We start from the raw sequence: 17,512 nt of genomic DNA on the forward strand, positions 1-17,512 counted from the left end.
GTTTTCTGCTGAGTAAGCTTCTTATTTTATTGCTCTTCTCCGTTTAGTAATTTATGGTTTTCTGGATACAGATTTTAATAGATCGTCTAGTATAAGAAAAGCACAGTTTGTGGAAGCTGTTCTAGCTTTCTGCTTAGAATTCACGTATTGAATAATATTTCCTAACTAGGGATGAGCCGAACACCCCCCGGTTCGGTTCGCACCAGAACCCGCGAACGGACCGAAAGTTCGCACGAACGTTAGAACCCCATTGACGTCTATGGGACTCGAACGTTCGAAATCAAAAGTGCTCATTTTAAAGGCTAATTTGCATGGTATTGTCCTAAAAAGGGTTTGGGGACCCGGGTCCTACCCCAGGGGACATGTATCAATGCAAAAAAAACTTTTAAAAACGGCCGTTTTTTCGGGAGCAGTGATTTTAATGATGCTTAAAGTAAAAAAAAAAAAGTGAAATATTCCTTTAAATATCGTACCTGGGGGGTGTCTATAGTATGCCTGTAAAGTGACGCGTGTTTCCCATGTTTAGAACAGTCCCTGCACCAAATGTCATTTTTAAAGGAAAAAATCTCATTTAAAACTGCTTGCGGGTTTAATGTCATGTCGGGTCATGGCAATATGGATGAAAATCAGTGAGACAAACGGCATGGGTACCCCCCAGTCCATTACCAGTCCCTTTGGGTCTTGTATGGATATTAAGGGGAACCCCGCACCCAAATTAAAATAAGGAAAGGTGTGGGGCCACCAGGCCCTATATACTCTGAACAGCAGTATACAGGCGGTGCAAACAAGACAGGGACTGTAGGTTTGTTGTTAAGTAGAATCTGTTTGTAATTTTGAACATTTTTAACGTGTTTAGCTCCAGCCAAAAAATCTTTTCTAAGCTTTTTGGAAAACATAGGGAAGGGTTATCACCCCTGTGACATTTGTTTTGCTGTCTTTCCTCCTCTTCAGAAGATTTCACCTCACTTTTTTGTCCCAATGAAAAATGTTTTTTGAAAATTTGGGTTTTTTTGTGGAACAAGGATTGGAAAGCATCAGTGGAAAGGAGAACTTGTTTTCCCATATTAACTCTTACAGGAGAGAATTTCCCTTCCTAGGGGTAGATTTCATCTCACTTCCTGTTGTCTCCTTCCGTTTGCAAGTAGGAGTCGTTTGTAAGTTAGATGTTTGAAAGTAGGGTCCTGCCCTATATACTCAGCAGAAATTTGGGCCTTAGGTGTTGCTGTGGCCACAACACTGTAAGCCCTCACAGGGCCCTGCTGTGAAATATTAGATCAAGAATTGTAATTACATGCCCCTGTTGAACAGCAGCTGAAAAATTAGGCCTTAGGCACTGGTGCTGGTGCCACAACACTGCAACCCCTCACAGACACTCTAGTTGGAACGCAGGAACGAGCCCTGCTGCAAATTATTGCTTCAAAAATTGTAATTACACGCCCCTGTTAGACAGGGGCAGAAAAATTGGGCCTTAGGCACTGGTGCTGGTGCCACAACACTGCAACCCCTCACAGACACTCTAGTTGGAACGCAGGAACGAGCCCTACTGCAAAGTATTGCATCAAAAATTGTAATTACACGCCCCTGTTAGACAGGGGCAGAAAAATTGGGCCTTAGGCACTGGTGCTGGTGCCACAACACTGCAACCCCTCACAGACACTCTAGTTGGAATGCAGGAACGAGCCCTGCTGCAAAGTATTACATCAAAAATTGTAATTACACGCCCCTGTTAAACAGGGGCTGAAAAATTGTGCCTTAGGCACTGGTGGTGGCGCCCAGAACCAAAAATGTTCTTACAAGCTATCAGCGTGATGATTGAGGAGGAAGAGGATAATTACTCAGGGATAGTCACTCAGCATCAGCATAGGCAGTCTTTGAAGGGATCTGAGATTTCAAAAAAAATTATTCGGTTACATCAGCATCAGGTGCTTGGTAGCTGGTGGTGATCCAAGACTCATTCATTTTTATGAAGGTCAGCCGATCGACCGAGTCGGTGGACAGACGCACCCTGTGATCGGTTACCACGCCTCCAGCAGCACTGAATGTGCGTTCCGAAAGAACGCTGGATGCAGGACAGGCCAGTAGCTCAATTGCATACTGTGCAAGCTCTGGCCAGTGATCCATCCTCAAGACCCAGTAACCCAGAGGATTTTCGGTGGGAAAGGTGTCCAAGTCTGATCTTGCCCCTAGGTATTCCTGCACCATGTAAAACAGACGCTGGCGATGGTTGCTGGAACCGATCATACCTTGGGGCTGCGGACCAAAAAATTGTCTGAACGCATCGGTCAGACGGCCACCTTCTCCACCGCTCCTTCTTTGACTGACCGAAGCCTCAGCAACACGTTGTCCAGAAACAGGAGTTTGTAACCTCCCAGTCTCTGGGAACGCGTTGCACAGACCTTTCTGCAAGGCCTCCCGAAGATGTTTCATCCTCTGCTCCCTCTGCGATGGCAAGATAAGGTCCGCAACCTTACCCTTGTAACGTGGATCAAGGAGGGTTGCCAGCCAGTATTGGTCCTTCTCCTTGATACCACGAATACGAGGATCCTTACGCAGGCTTTGCAGGATCAGGGAGGCCATGCAGCGTAGGTTTGCTGAGGCATTCGGTCCGGAGTCCTCTGGGTCACTAAGAACGACATGGTCCGCAGCCACCTCCTCCCAGCCACGTACAAGTCCATGTGTTTCTTGGGACTGATCCCTTAAAGACTGCTGCTGATGCTGAGTGCCAGGCTCCACCTCCATACTGACACAATCTTCCTCCTCCTCCTCTTCCTCCTCGTCCTCTTCCTGTGTGATCGGCGGGCACGCAGGAACACTGTCTGGATAAAGGGGGCCTTGAGAGCTAAGGAAGTCCTCCTCTTCCTGCCTCTGTTCTGCCTCAAGTGCCCTGTCCATTATTCCACGCAGCGTGTGCTCCAACAGGTGGACAAGGGGGACAGTGTCACTGATGCATGCACTGTCACTGCTCACCATCCTCGTGGCCTCCTCGAATGGTGACAGGACAGTGCATGCATCCCTGATCATGGCCCACTGGCGTGGGGAAAAAAAACCAAGCTCCCCTGACCCTGTCCTGGTGCCATAGTCGCACAGGTACTCATTGATGGCCCTCTGCTGCGTGTGCAGCCGCTGCAGCATGGCCAACGTTGAGTTCCACCTGGTGGGCATGTCACAGATTAGGCGGTTCTTGGGCAGGTTAAACTCCTTTTGGAGGTCCGTCAGCCGAGCACTGGCATTATATGACCGGCGGAAATGCACACAGACTTTCCTGGCCTGCCTCAGGACATCCTGTAAGCCCGGGTACCTGCCCAAGAACCGCTGCACCACCAAGTTAAGGACGTGAGCCAAACAGGGCACATGGGTCATTTGTCCCTGTCGGAGGGCAGAGAGGAGGTTGGTGCCATTGTCGCAAACCACCATTCCTGCCTTAAGTTGGCGTGGCGTCAACCACCTCTGAACCTGCCCCTGCAGAGCTGACAGAACCTCTGCCCCAGTGTGGCTCCTGTCCCCCAAGCACACCAGCTCAAGCACCGCATGGCATCTTTTGGCCTGCGTACTTGCGTAGCCCCTTGAACGCCTACGGAGCACCGCTGGTTCCGAGGAAGAGGCCATGGAGGAAGAAGAAGAGGAGGGGGTGGAGGAGAGAGGTGTGTCACAATCAGCATTTTGGAGGCGTGGTGGCGGAACAACCTCCAACACTACTGCACCTTGTCCTGCATCCTTCCCAGCTGCCAGCAGAGTCACCCAATGCGCCGTGAAACTTAGGTAACGTCCCTGTCCATGCCTGCTGGACCATGAGTCAGCGGTAATATGCACCTTACCGCTGACCGCCCTGTCCAGCGAGGCATGGACATTGCCTTCCACATGCCGGTAGAGAGCCGGAATCGCCTTCCGTGAGAAAAAGTGGCGTTTGGGTACCTGCCACTGAGGAACCGCACATTCCACAAACTCACGGAAGGGGGCAGAGTCTACCAACTGAAAAGGCAGCAGTTGAAGTGCTAGCAATTTTGCCAAGCTAGCATTCAACCGCTGGGCATGTGGATGGCTGGGAGCAAACTTCTTTCGGCGGTGCAGCAGCTGGGGCAGGGAAATTTGCCTGGTACAATCTGACGTCGGTGTACCAAAAGCAGATTGCCCACAAGTACTTGGCTGTGACACACCTAATTCTACACCTTCATTCCTCTCACTGTAGGTCTCAGAGAGGACTGAAGGTCTAGTGGGGTTGGAAATCTCAGCTGATGAGGAGCAAGGAGAGATCCTCTTTGTTCTTTGGTGTGGGTCTTTTAGATACGCTTGCCAACGAACTGCATGGCAGGTCAACATATGTCTGGTCAAGCATGTGGTACCCAAGCGGGAGATATTTTGGCCACGCGAGATACGCTTGAGACATATGTTGCAAATAGCAGCGGTGCGATCTGATGCACTCGTCTCAAAAAAGGCCCACACCAAAGAACTTTTTGAATAACGCGCAGAGACTGCAGCGCCCTGCACATGTGGAGCTTTGGGGTGTGATGCAGTCAATGTGCTGCCCTTAGGCTGGCCCCTGGAGGGCATCCTGCCTCGTTGGTGATGTGCTGCCGCCTCCTCCTCCTCCTCCTCCTCCTCCTCCTCCTCCTCCTCCTCCTCCTCTCTCCTATCAGGCACCCACGTTGAGTCAGTGACCTCATCATCCCCTCCCTCCTCATCACTGGAGCAAACCTGGCAGTATGCTGCAGCAGGGGGAGCATGACTGCCAGATTGCTGTCCTTCTTGGGCACCCCCTCTGTCCGCGCTCATGTTACTGCCTTCATCGAGCTCAGTATCGTCATCAGAGCCTTCCAAACGCTGGGCATCCTCCTGGAGCATGTACCCAACACTGTGGTCAAACAGTTCGAGGGAATCCTCATGAGGACATGGTGGAGCTAGGGAAGGAGTCACTGATGACATTGAGCTGAGGGAAGAGGCCGCTGCTTTGCCAGACAAAGCACCCTGGGCATGGGTGAGAGAGGATGAGGAGGATGAGGACGGCTTGGTCATCCACTCGACCAAGTCTTCCGCATGTTGCGGCTCAACATGGCCAGCTGCCGAAAAAAAGGCCAAGCGTGTCCCATGGCCACGTGCTGATGAGGATGCACCGTCTCCACGACCAGCACTAGACACAGAGCCTGCTTGCCCTCTCTTATTGGCTTGTGACTGTCTGCCTCTCCTTCTTGGCCTTCCAGACATACTAATGGCCTGTAGCTGCACTAAGCTGGGATAGAACACCTGTAATTTTCTTCAAGTAGCTTTATATACTGTAACCAGACAAGCCTGCCTGTCAGTAGGAAGATAACAGGAACGGATCTAGCTGAACACTGTGAGCAGGACGCACTGTACTAAATGTAAATAGTCTAGCTGCCTGACCGTGGTACTAATAGGATCAAATAGAACACCTGTAATTTTCTTCAGGTAGCTTTATATACTGTAACCAGACAAGCCTGCCTGTCAGTAGGAAGATAACAGGAACGGATCTAGCTGTACACTGTGAGCAGGACGCACTGTACTAAATGTAAATAGTCTAGCTGCCTGACCGTGGTACTAATAGGATCAAATAGAACACCTGTAATTTTCTTCAGGTAGCTTTATATACTGTAACCAGACAAGCCTGCCTGTCAGTAGGAAGATAACAGGAACGGATCTAGCTGTACACTGTGAGCAGGACGCACTGTACTAAATGTAAATAGTCTAGCTGCCTGACCGTGGTACTAATAGGATCAAATAGAACACCTGTAATTTTCTTCAGGTAGCTTTATATACTGTAACCAGACAAGCCTGCCTGTCAGTAGGAAGATAACAGGAACGGATCTAGCTGAACACTGTGAGCAGGACACACTGTACTAAATGTAAATAGTCTAGCTGCCTGACCGTGGTACTAATAGGATCAAATAGAACACCTGTAATTTTCTTCAGGTAGCTTTATATACTGTAACCAGACAAGCCTGCCTGTCAGTAGGAAGATAACAGGAACGGATCTAGCTGAACACTGTGAGCAGGACACACTGTACTAAATGTAAATAGTCTAGCTGCCTGACCGTGGTACTAATAGGATCAAATAGAACACCTGTAATTTTCTTCAGGTAGCTTTATATACTGTAACCAGACAAGCCTGCCGGTCAGTAGGAATTTAACAGGAACGGATCTAGCTGAACACTGTGAGCAGGACGCACTGCATTAAATGTAAATAGTCTAGATAGAAGATAACAGGAACGGATCTAGCTAAACTGAATACAGTGTATATATATATATGCAACACCTGGGATGCATATATATACACAATACACTGTAAGTGCAGCTAACTGACTGACTGTTCTGCCTAATCTATCTAACTCAAATCAAATGACACTGTCTCTCTCTCTCTCTATCTCTCAGCACACCGGAACACACACTACACAGGGCCGCCGTGCAGGCGGCCTTATATAGTGTGGGGTGTGTACTAAATGCCCTGAGCCGTAATTGGCCAAAGCCACCCTGGCTTTGGCCAATTACAGCTCTCTCTACTGACAGCGCTGTGATTGGCCAAGCATGCGGGTCATAGTGCATGCTTGGCCAATCATCAGCCAGCAATGCACTGCGATGCCGCAGTGAATTATGGGCCGTGACGCGCCACACGAATTTAGCGCGAACGGCCCATAACGTTCGCAATTCGGCGAACGATCGAACAGCCGATGTTCGAGTCGAACATGGGTTCGACTCGAACACGAAGCTCATCCCTATTCCTAACTATATCTTTCAGAATAGTCCATTGTGAGCCTTCCCATATACTTAGAGGACTCGAGGACTACAGGAGCTTCCAGACTTCATCGGTGAAGACTTCTGCTTATTTCATACTTGGCTCATTCTCGTTTCATTACACTGGTAACTCCTAATTAGGGATGAGCTTCGTGTTCGAGTCGAACCCATGTTCGACTCGAACATCGGCTGTTCGATCGTTCGCCGAATTGCGAACGTTATGGGCCGTTCGCGCTAAATTCGTGTGGCGCGTCACGGCCCATAATTCACTGCGGCATCGCAGTGCATTGCTGGCTGATGATTGGCCAAGCATGCACTATGACCCGCATGCTTGGCCAATCACAGCGCTGTCAGTAGAGAGAGCTGTAATTGGCCAAAGCCAGGGTGGCTTTGGCCAATTATGGCTCAGGGGATTTAGTACACACCCCACACTATATAAGGCCGCCTGCACGGCGGCCCTGTGTAGTGTGTGTTCCGGTGTGCTGAGAGATAGAGAGAGAGAGAGACAGTGTCATTTGATTTGAGTTAGATAGATTAGGCAGAACAGTCAGTCAGTTAGCTGCACTTACAGTGTATTGTGTATATATATGCATCCCAGGTGTTGCATATATATATATACACTGTATTCAGTTTAGCTAGATCCGTTCCTGTTATCTTCTATCTAGACTATTTACATTTAATGCAGTGCGTCCTGCTCACAGTGTTCAGCTAGATCCGTTCCTGCTATTTACATTTAGTGCAGTGCGTCCTGCTCACAGTGTTCAGCTAGATCCGTTCCTGTTATCTTCTAGACTATTTACATTTAGTGCAGTGCGTCCTGCTCACAGTGTTCAGCTAGATCCGTTCCTGCAATTTACATTTAGTGCAGTGCGTCCTGCTCACAGTGTTCAGCTAGATCCGTTCCTGCTATTTACATTTAGTGCAGTGCGTCCTGCTCACAGTGTTCAGCTAGATCCGTTCCTGCTATTTACATTTAGTGCAGTGCGTCCTGCTCACAGTGTTCAGCTAGATCCGTTCCTGCTATTTACATTTAGTGCAGTGCGTCCTGCTCACAGTGTTCAGCTAGATCCGTTCCTGTTATCTTCTAGACTATTTACATTTAGTGCAGTGCGTCCTGCTCACAGTGTTCAGCTAGATCCGTTCCTGCAATTTACATTTAGTGCAGTGCGTCCTGCTCACAGTGTTCAGCTAGATCCGTTCCTGCTATTTACATTTAGTGAACTCAAAATAGCAGCGCTAAAGGTGATCCCTAATCAAATAATGAGGTGTAGTGAAGAGTGATAAGCTGATGTATCAACCTGTGCAATGATTACATCACGTCCTCATCCTTCATCATTAATGTGCATACAATGACATACTCAAAAAAATCACAAACGAATGGTGCATATAAACCAATTAAGTGAATAACGTATCTGTGCACATACAAATATAATGTGAAAATTATAACTGAGAGCCAATGTGAATTAACTCGCAAAAAAATTATTATATCTATAAAGTGTGTCCACAAACAATCCAAAAGTAAAATAGTCCAAAACAAAATCCGTGACGTGTTTGTAGTGCAAATCTTCTACTTAAATGAATCTTCCACCGCACCTCTGTGACTGTGAATCCACTCCCCTTAGGTGAATGCACTCACCAGCTCCTTTTGCCCACACTCTCGTGTCAGGGCCAACAAGCTTTTATCCCACACTCACAAGGGATAAGATTGGTCTTCAGTGGTAAACCTGTACACCTTTACTTCTCCAAAGTGTAATGCCCAAGAGCTCTCTCCTATCCGGGCAGACGCAAACCTCGCCTCCATGTGCTTCCCATGGACAATACTACAGCACAGCTGGCTTTAGACCATGTGACCGACCACCACCAATCAGCTCCTGCGTGAGCTCACGCAGGAGCTGATTGGTGGTGGTCGGTCACATGGTCTAAAGCCAGCTGTGCTGTAGTATTGCATTCACCTAAGGGGAGTGGATTCACAGTCACAGAGGTGCGGTGGAAGATTCATTTAAGTAGAAGATTTGCACTACAAACACGTCACGGATTTTGTTTTGGACTATTTTACTTTTGGATTGTTTGTGGACACACTTTATAGATATAATAATTTTTTTGCGAGTTAATTCACATTGGCTCTCAGTTATAATTTTCACATTATATTTGTATGTGCACAGATACGTTATTCACTTAATTGGTTTATATGCACCATTCGTTTGTGATTTTTTTGAGTATGTCATTGTATGCACATTAATGATGAAGGATGAGGACGTGATGTAATCATTGCACAGGTTGATACATCAGCTTATCACTCTTCACTTCACCTCATTATTTGATTAGGGATCACCTTTAGCGCTGCTATTTTGAGTTCACTAGGAGCGAGTTTGTGGTGAATCAATTTTTTACTGTATACTTATCATTTAAGCAGCAGCTCAGATTTAGGTTTTTGCCATCAGCGCAGCGTTTTTGGGTGTATGAGTGGGCGGATTTTTATACATCTGATTTTTTTATATTTACATTTAGTGCAGTGCGTCCTGCTCACAGTGTTCAGCTAGATCCGTTCCTGCTATTTACATTTAGTGCAGTGCGTCCTGCTCACAGTGTTCAGCTAGATCCGTTCCTGCTATTTACATTTAGTGCAGTGCGTCCTGCTCACAGTGTTCAGCTAGATCCGTTCCTGCTATTTACATTTAGTGCAGTGCGTCCTGCGCACAGTGTTCAGCTAGAGCCGTTCCTGCTATTTACATTTAGTGCAGTGCGTCCTGCTCACAGTGTTCAGCTAGATCCGTTCCTGTTATCTTCTAGACTATTTACATTTAGTGCAGTGCGTCCTGCTCACAGTGTTCAGCTAGATCCGTTCCTGTTATCTTCTAGACTATTTACATTTAGTGCAGTGCGTCCTGCTCACAGTGTTCAGCTAGATCCGTTCCTGCTATTTACATTTAGTGCAGTGCGTCCTGCTCACAGTGTTCAGCTAGATCCGTTCCTGTTAAATTCCTACTGACCGGCAGGCTTGTCTGGTTACAGTATATAAAGCTACCTGAAGAAAATTACAGGTGTTCTATTTGATCCTATTAGTACCACGGTCAGGCAGCTAGACTATTTACATTTAGTACAGTGCGTCCTGCTCACAGTGTTCAGCTAGATCCGTTCCTGTTATCTTCCTACTGACAGGCAGGCTTGTCTGGTTACAGTATATAAAGCTACCTGAAGAAAATTACAGGTGTTCTATTTGATCCTATTAGTACCACGGTCAGGCAGCTAGACTATTTACATTTAGTACAGTGCGTCCTGCTCACAGTGTACAGCTAGATCCGTTCCTGTTATCTTCCTACTGACAGGCAGGCTTGTCTGGTTACAGTATATAAAGCTACCTGAAGAAAATTACAGGTGTTCTATTTGATCCTATTAGTACCACGGTCAGGCAGCTAGACTATTTACATTTAGTACAGTGCGTCCTGCTCACAGTGTACAGCTAGATCCGTTCCTGTTATCTTCCTACTGACAGGCAGGCTTGTCTGGTTACAGTATATAAAGCTACCTGAAGAAAATTACAGGTGTTCTATTTGATCCTATTAGTACCACGGTCAGGCAGCTAGACTATTTACATTTAGTACAGTGCGTCCTGCTCACAGTGTACAGCTAGATCCGTTCCTGTTATCTTCCTACTGACAGGCAGGCTTGTCTGGTTACAGTATATAAAGCTACCTGAAGAAAATTACAGGTGTTCTATTTGATCCTATTAGTACCACGGTCAGGCAGCTAGACTATTTACATTTAGTACAGTGCGTCCTGCTCACAGTGTTCAGCTAGATCCGTTCCTGTTATCTTCCTACTGACAGGCAGGCTTGTCTGGTTACAGTATATAAAGCTACTTGAAGAAAATTACAGGTGTTCTATCCCAGCTTAGTGCAGCTACAGGCCATTAGTATGTCTGGAAGGCCAAGAAGGAGAGGCAGACAGTCACAAGCCAATAAGAGAGGGCAAGCAGGCTCTGTGTCTAGTGCTGGTCGTGGAGACGGTGCATCCTCATCAGCACGTGGCCATGGGACACGCTTGGCCTTTTTTTCGGCAGCTGGCCATGTTGAGCCGCAACATGCGGAAGACTTGGTCGAGTGGATGACCAAGCCGTCCTCATCCTCCTCATCCTCTCTCACCCATGCCCAGGGTGCTTTGTCTGGCAAAGCAGCGGCCTCTTCCCTCAGCTCAATGTCATCAGTGACTCCTTCCCTAGCTCCACCATGTCCTCATGAGGATTCCCTCGAACTGTTTGACCACAGTGTTGGGTACATGCTCCAGGAGGATGCCCAGCGTTTGGAAGGCTCTGATGACGATACTGAGCTCGATGAAGGCAGTAACATGAGCGCGGACAGAGGGGGTGCCCAAGAAGGACAGCAATCTGGCAGTCATGCTCCCCCTGCTGCAGCATACTGCCAGGTTTGCTCCAGTGATGAGGAGGGAGGGGATGATGAGGTCACTGACTCAACGTGGGTGCCTGATAGGAGAGAGGAGGAGGAGGAGGAGGAGGAGGAGGAGGAGGAGGAGGCGGCAGCACATCACCAACGAGGCAGGATGCCCTCCAGGGGCCAGCCTAAGGGCAGTACATTGACTGCATCACACCCCAAAGCTCCACATGTGCAGGGCGCTGCAGTCTCTGCGCGTTATTCAAAAAGTTCTTTGGTGTGGGCCTTTTTTGAGACGAGTGCATCAGATCGCACCGCTGCTATTTGCAACATATGTCTCAAGCGTATCTCGCGTGGCCAAAATATCTCCCGCTTGGGTACCACATGCTTGACCAGACATATGTTGACCTGCCATGCAGTTCGTTGGCAAGCGTATCTAAAAGACCCACACCAAAGAACAAAGAGGATCTCTCCTTGCTCCTCATCAGCTGAGATTTCCAACCCCACTAGACCTTCAGTCCTCTCTGAGACCTGCAGTGAGAGGAATGAAGGTGTAGAATTAGGTGTGTCACAGCCAAGTACTTGTGGGCAATCTGCTTTTGGTACACCGACGTCAGATTGTACCAGGCAAATTTCCCTGCCCCAGCTGCTGCACCGCCGAAAGAAGTTTGCTCCCAGCCATCCACATGCCCAGCGGTTGAATGCTAGCTTGGCAAAATTGCTAGCACTTCAACTGCTGCCTTTTCAGTTGGTAGACTCTGCCCCCTTCCGTGAGTTTGTGGAATGTGCGGTTCCTCAGTGGCAGGTACCCAAACGCCACTTTTTCTCACGGAAGGCGATTCCGGCTCTCTACCGGCATGTGGAAGGCAATGTCCATGCCTCGCTGGACAGGGCGGTCAGCGGTAAGGTGCATATTACCGCTGACTCATGGTCCAGCAGGCATGGACAGGGACGTTACCTAAGTTTCACGGCGCATTGGGTGACTCTGCTGGCAGCTGGGAAGGATGCAGGACAAGGTGCAGTAGTGTTGGAGGTTGTTCCGCCACCACGCCTCCAAAATGCTGATTGTGACACACCTCTCTCCTCCACCCCCTCCTCTTCTTCTTCCTCCATGGCCTCTTCCTCGGAACCAGCGGTGCTCCGTAGGCGTTCAAGGGGCTACGCGAGTACGCAGGCCAAAAGATGCCATGCGGTGCTTGAGCTGGTGTGCTTGGGGGACAGGAGCCACACTGGGGCAGAGGTTCTGTCAGCTCTGCAGGGGCAGGTTCAGAGGTGGTTGACGCCACGCCAACTTAAGGCAGGAATGGTGGTTTGCGACAATGGCACCAACCTCCTCTCTGCCCTCCGACAGGGACAAATGACCCATGTGCCCTGTTTGGCTCACGTCCTTAACTTGGTGGTGCAGCGGTTCTTGGGCAGGTACCCGGGCTTACAGGATGTCCTGAGGCAGGCCAGGAAAGTCTGTGTGCATTTCCGCCGGTCATATAATGCCAGTGCTCGGCTGACGGACCTCCAAAAGGAGTTTAACCTGCCCAAGAACCGCCTAATCTGTGACATGCCCACCAGGTGGAACTCAACGTTGGCCATGCTGCAGCGGCTGCACACGCAGCAGAGGGCCATAAATGAGTACCTGTGCGACTATGGCACCAGGACAGGGTCAGGGGAGCTTGGTTTTTTTTCCCCACGCCAGTGGGCCATGATCAGGGATGCATGCACTGTCCTGTCACCATTCGAGGAGGCCACGAGGATGGTGAGCAGTGACAGTGCATGCATCAGTGACACTGTCCCCCTTGTCCACCTGTTGGAGCACACGCTGCGTGGAATAATGGACAGGGCACTTGAGGCAGAACAGAGGCAGGAAGAGGAGGACTTCCTTAGCTCTCAAGGCCCCCTTTATCCAGACAGTGTTCCTGCGTGCCCGCCAATCACACAGGAAGAGGACGAGGAGGAAGAGGAGGAGGAGGAAGATTGTGTCAGTATGGAGGTGGAGCCTGGCACTCAGCATCAGCAGCAGTCTTTAAGGGATCAGTCCCAAGAAACACATGGACTTGTACGTGGCTGGGAGGAGGTGGCTGCGGACCATGTCGTTCTTAGTGACCCAGAGGACTCCGGACCGAATGCCTCAGCAAACCTACGCTGCATGGCCTCCCTGATCCTGCAAAGCCTGCGTAAGGATCCTCGTATTCGTGGTATCAAGGAGAAGGACCAATACTGGCTGGCAACCCTCCTTGATCCACGTTACAAGGGTAAGGTTGCGGACCTTATCTTGCCATCGCAGAGGGAGCAGAGGATGAAACATCTTCGGGAGGCCTTGCAGAAAGGTCTGTGCAACGCGTTCCCAGAGACTGGGAGGTTACAAACTCCTGTTTCTGGACAACGTGTTGCTGAGGCTTCGGTCAGTCAAAGAAGGAGCGGTGGAGAAGGTGGCCGTCTGACCGATGCGTTCAGACAATTTTTTGGTCCGCAGCCCCAAGGTATGATCGGTTCCAGCAACCATCGCCAGCGTCTGTTTTACATGGTGCAGGAATACCTAGGGGCAAGATCAGACTTGGACACCTTTCCCACCGAAAATCCTCTGGGTTACTGGGTCTTGAGGATGGATCACTGGCCAGAGCTTGCACAGTATGCAATTGAGCTACTGGCCTGTCCTGCATCCAGCGTTCTTTCGGAACGCACATTCAGTGCTGCTGGAGGCGTGGTAACCGATCACAGGGTGCGTCTGTCCACCGACTCGGTCGATCGGCTGACCTTCATAAAAATGAATGAGTCTTGGATCACCACCAGCTACCAAGCACCTGATGCTGATGTAACCGAATAATTTTTTTTGAAATCTCAGATCCCTTCAAAGACTGCCTATGCTGATGCCGAGTGACTATCCCTGAGTAATTATCCTCTTCCTCCTCAATCATCACGCTGATAGCTTGTAAGAACATTTTTGGTTCTGGGCGCCACCACCAGTGCCTAAGGCACAATTTTTCAGCCCCTGTTTAACAGGGGCGTGTAATTACAATTTTTGATGTAATACTTTGCAGCAGGGCTCGTTCCTGCATTCCAACTAGAGTGTCTGTGAGGGGTTGCAGTGTTGTGGCACCAGCACCAGTGCCTAGGGCCCAATTTTTCTGCCCCTGTCTAACAGGGGCGTGTAATTACAATTTTTGATGCAATACTTTGCAGCAGGGCTCGTTCCTGCGTTCCAACTAGAGTGTCTGTGAGGGGTTGCAGTGTTGTGGCACCAGCACCAGTGCCTAAGGCCCAATTTTTCTGCCCCTGTCTAACAGGGGCGTGTAATTACAATTTTTGATGCAATACTTTGCAGCAGGGCTCGTTCCTGCGTTCCAACTAGAGTGTCTGTGAGGGGTTGCAGTGTTGTGGCACCAGCACCAGTGCCTAAGGCCCAATTTTTCTGCCCCTGTCTAACAGGGGCGTGTAATTACAATTTTTGAAGCAATAATTTGCAGCAGGGCTCGTTCCTGCGTTCCAACTAGAGTGTCTGTGAGGGGTTGCAGTGTTGTGGCACCAGCACCAGTGCCTAAGGCCTAATTTTTCAGCTCCTGTTCAACAGGGGCATGTAATTACAATTCTTGATCTAATATTTCACAGCAGGGCCCTGTGAGGGCTTACAGTGTTGTGGCCACAGCAACACCTAAGGCCCAAATTTCTGCTGAGTATATAGGGCAGGACCCTACTTTCAAACATCTAACTTACAAACGACTCCTACTTGCAAACGGAAGGAGACAACAGGAAGTGAGATGAAATCTACCCCTAGGAAGGGAAATTCTCTCCTGTAAGAGTTAATATGGGAAAACAAGTTCTCCTTTCCACTGATGCTTTCCAATCCTTGTTCCACAAAAAAACCCAAATTTTCAAAAAACATTTTTCATTGGGACAAAAAAGTGAGGTGAAATCTTCTGAAGAGGAGGAAAGACAGCAAAACAAATGTCACAGGGGTGATAACCCTTCCCTATGTTTTCCAAAAAGCTTAGAAAAGATTTTTTGGCTGGAGCTAAACACGTTAAAAATGTTCAAAATTACAAACAGATTCTACTTAACAACAAACCTACAGTCCCTGTCTTGTTTGCACCGCCTGTATACTGCTGTTCAGAGTATATAGGGCCTGGTGGCCCCACACCTTTCCTTATTTTAATTTGGGTGCGGGGTTCCCCTTAATATCCATACAAGACCCAAAGGGCCTGGTAATGGACTGGGGGGTACCCATGCCGTTTGTCTCACTGATTTTCATCCATATTGCCATGACCCGACATGACATTAAACCCGCAAGCAGTTTTAAATGAGATTTTTTCCTTTAAAAATGACATTTGGTGCAGGGACTGTTCTAAACATGGGAAACACGCGTCACTTTACAGGCATACTATAGACACCCCCCAGGTACGATATTTAAAGGAATATTTCACTTTTTTTTTTTTACTTTAAGCATCATTAAAATCACTGCTCCCGAAAAAACGGCCGTTTTTAAAAGTTTTTTTTGCATTGATACATGTCCCCTGGGGTAGGACCCGGGTCCCCAAACCCTTTTTAGGACAATACCATGCAAATTAGCCTTTAAAATGAGCACTTTTGATTTCGAACGTTCGAGTCCCATAGACGTCAATGGGGTTCTAACGTTCGTGCGAACTTTCGGTCCGTTTGCGGGTTCTGGTGCGAACCGAACCGGGGGGGTGTTCGGCTCATCCCTACTCCTAATCAGTCTTGTATACAGATAGGTTTGTAAAATGTTATAATCCCTTGGCAGCTCTATATAATCTAATGTGCAGTTTTATTCTTCTTATGAGTTTCATGTTCATTTAAGTAGAACTTTTGATATTTAACCACTTCAGCTCCGGAAGATTTGGCTGCTGAATGACCAGGCCATTTTTTTTTGCGATTTGCACTGTGTCGCTTTAACTGACAATTGCGCGGTCGTGCGACGCTGCGCCCAAACAAAATTGACGTCCTTTTTTTCCCACAAATAGAGCTTTCTTTTGGTGGTATTTGATCGCCTCTGTGGTTTTTATTTTTTGCGCTAAAAACAAAAAAAGAGCGACAATTTTGAAAAATATTTTGTACTTTTTGCTATAATAAATATAAAATATAAATTAAAAAAAAGCTAATTTTTTCTCACATATTTTTGGTAAAAAAAAAAAAAAAAAAAAATTGAAATAAGCGTATATTGATTGGTTTGCGCAAAAGTTATAGCGTCTACAAAATAGGGGATAGATTTATAGCATTTTTATTTATTTTTTTTTTTTTACTAGTAATGGCGGCGATCTACGATTTTTATCGGGACTGTGACATTATGGCGGACACATCGGGCACTTTTGACACATTTTTGGGACCATTGGCATTTATACTGCGATCAGTGCTATAAAAATGCACTGATTACTGTAAAAATGTCACTGGCAGGAAAGGGTTTAAACACTAGGGGGTGATCAAAGGTTTAACTGTGTTCCCTGTGTGTGTTTCTAACTGTAGGGGGAGGGGACTGATCTAGAGGAAGTGACGGATCGTGATTCCTAGCTAATAGGAACACAGGATCTGTCACTCCTCTCAGAACAGAACAGGGATGTGTGTGTGTTTACACACACACATCCCTGTCCTACCTCTCGTGCTCGTGATCGTTCGTGGCCGGCGGTTATCGCGACCGTCGGCCACGAGCATCGGCACCCCCGCAGTGCAGCGGGCGCGTACGTGCCTGATATGCCGATCCCGCGAGCTGACGTATAGCTACGACGGTGTTCGCGGAATCGTGCCAACCTGCTGCAGTATAATGAAAGGTTGCGGCAAGCGGTTAAAGTACTCGCTAAGCTTACTCTCTTTTAATAGTATTTTTTTTTCTTGTGTAGCACCCTGGTGTTTAGGCAGGGTTGCTAATACATTTAGTTTGTCAGGTATTATTCATCCTGGCTGATTGTTAGAAGATCCACTGATTCCTCTCTAACTCTGGATTGCTGTACCTTTTCTCTTCTGTCACTAGGTGGTGCTTTCTGGTGGCATTAGATTGACAAAGGTGTAGCAAGGTCAGACTATGGATGGATGGGGTTTTCTTTGGTCCCTTGGCCTGCTGAGAGAGCCAATTTATTTGGGTGGAGTCAAGTGATCGGGGTTCTGTGCCACCTGGACAGTGGAAGTGTTTTACGTCACCCCGGGTTGCTAGGTCAAGCCAGAGGCCTATCCCGGGGACACCTGGCTGTTAGGCTGCCTAAAGCCTATCCAGGAGCAAGAGAAGCAGCGTAGGGTTCAGACTGCAGGATTGGAGTCCAACCAAGTTGTGAAGGTTCAGCCGGACGGGGAACCAGTTGTGGTCGGAGGTAGAGGGGAAGCTGTCGCCACTAAGGGACCATCCACCTTGTTACCAAAGACTACAGTGAGTAAGCTGGATCCAGTAC

The sequence above is a fragment of the Aquarana catesbeiana genome, linkage group LG01, assembly GCF_042186555.1.
Source record: "Aquarana catesbeiana isolate 2022-GZ linkage group LG01, ASM4218655v1, whole genome shotgun sequence".
NCBI classification, from domain to species: domain Eukaryota; kingdom Metazoa; phylum Chordata; class Amphibia; order Anura; family Ranidae; genus Aquarana; species Aquarana catesbeiana.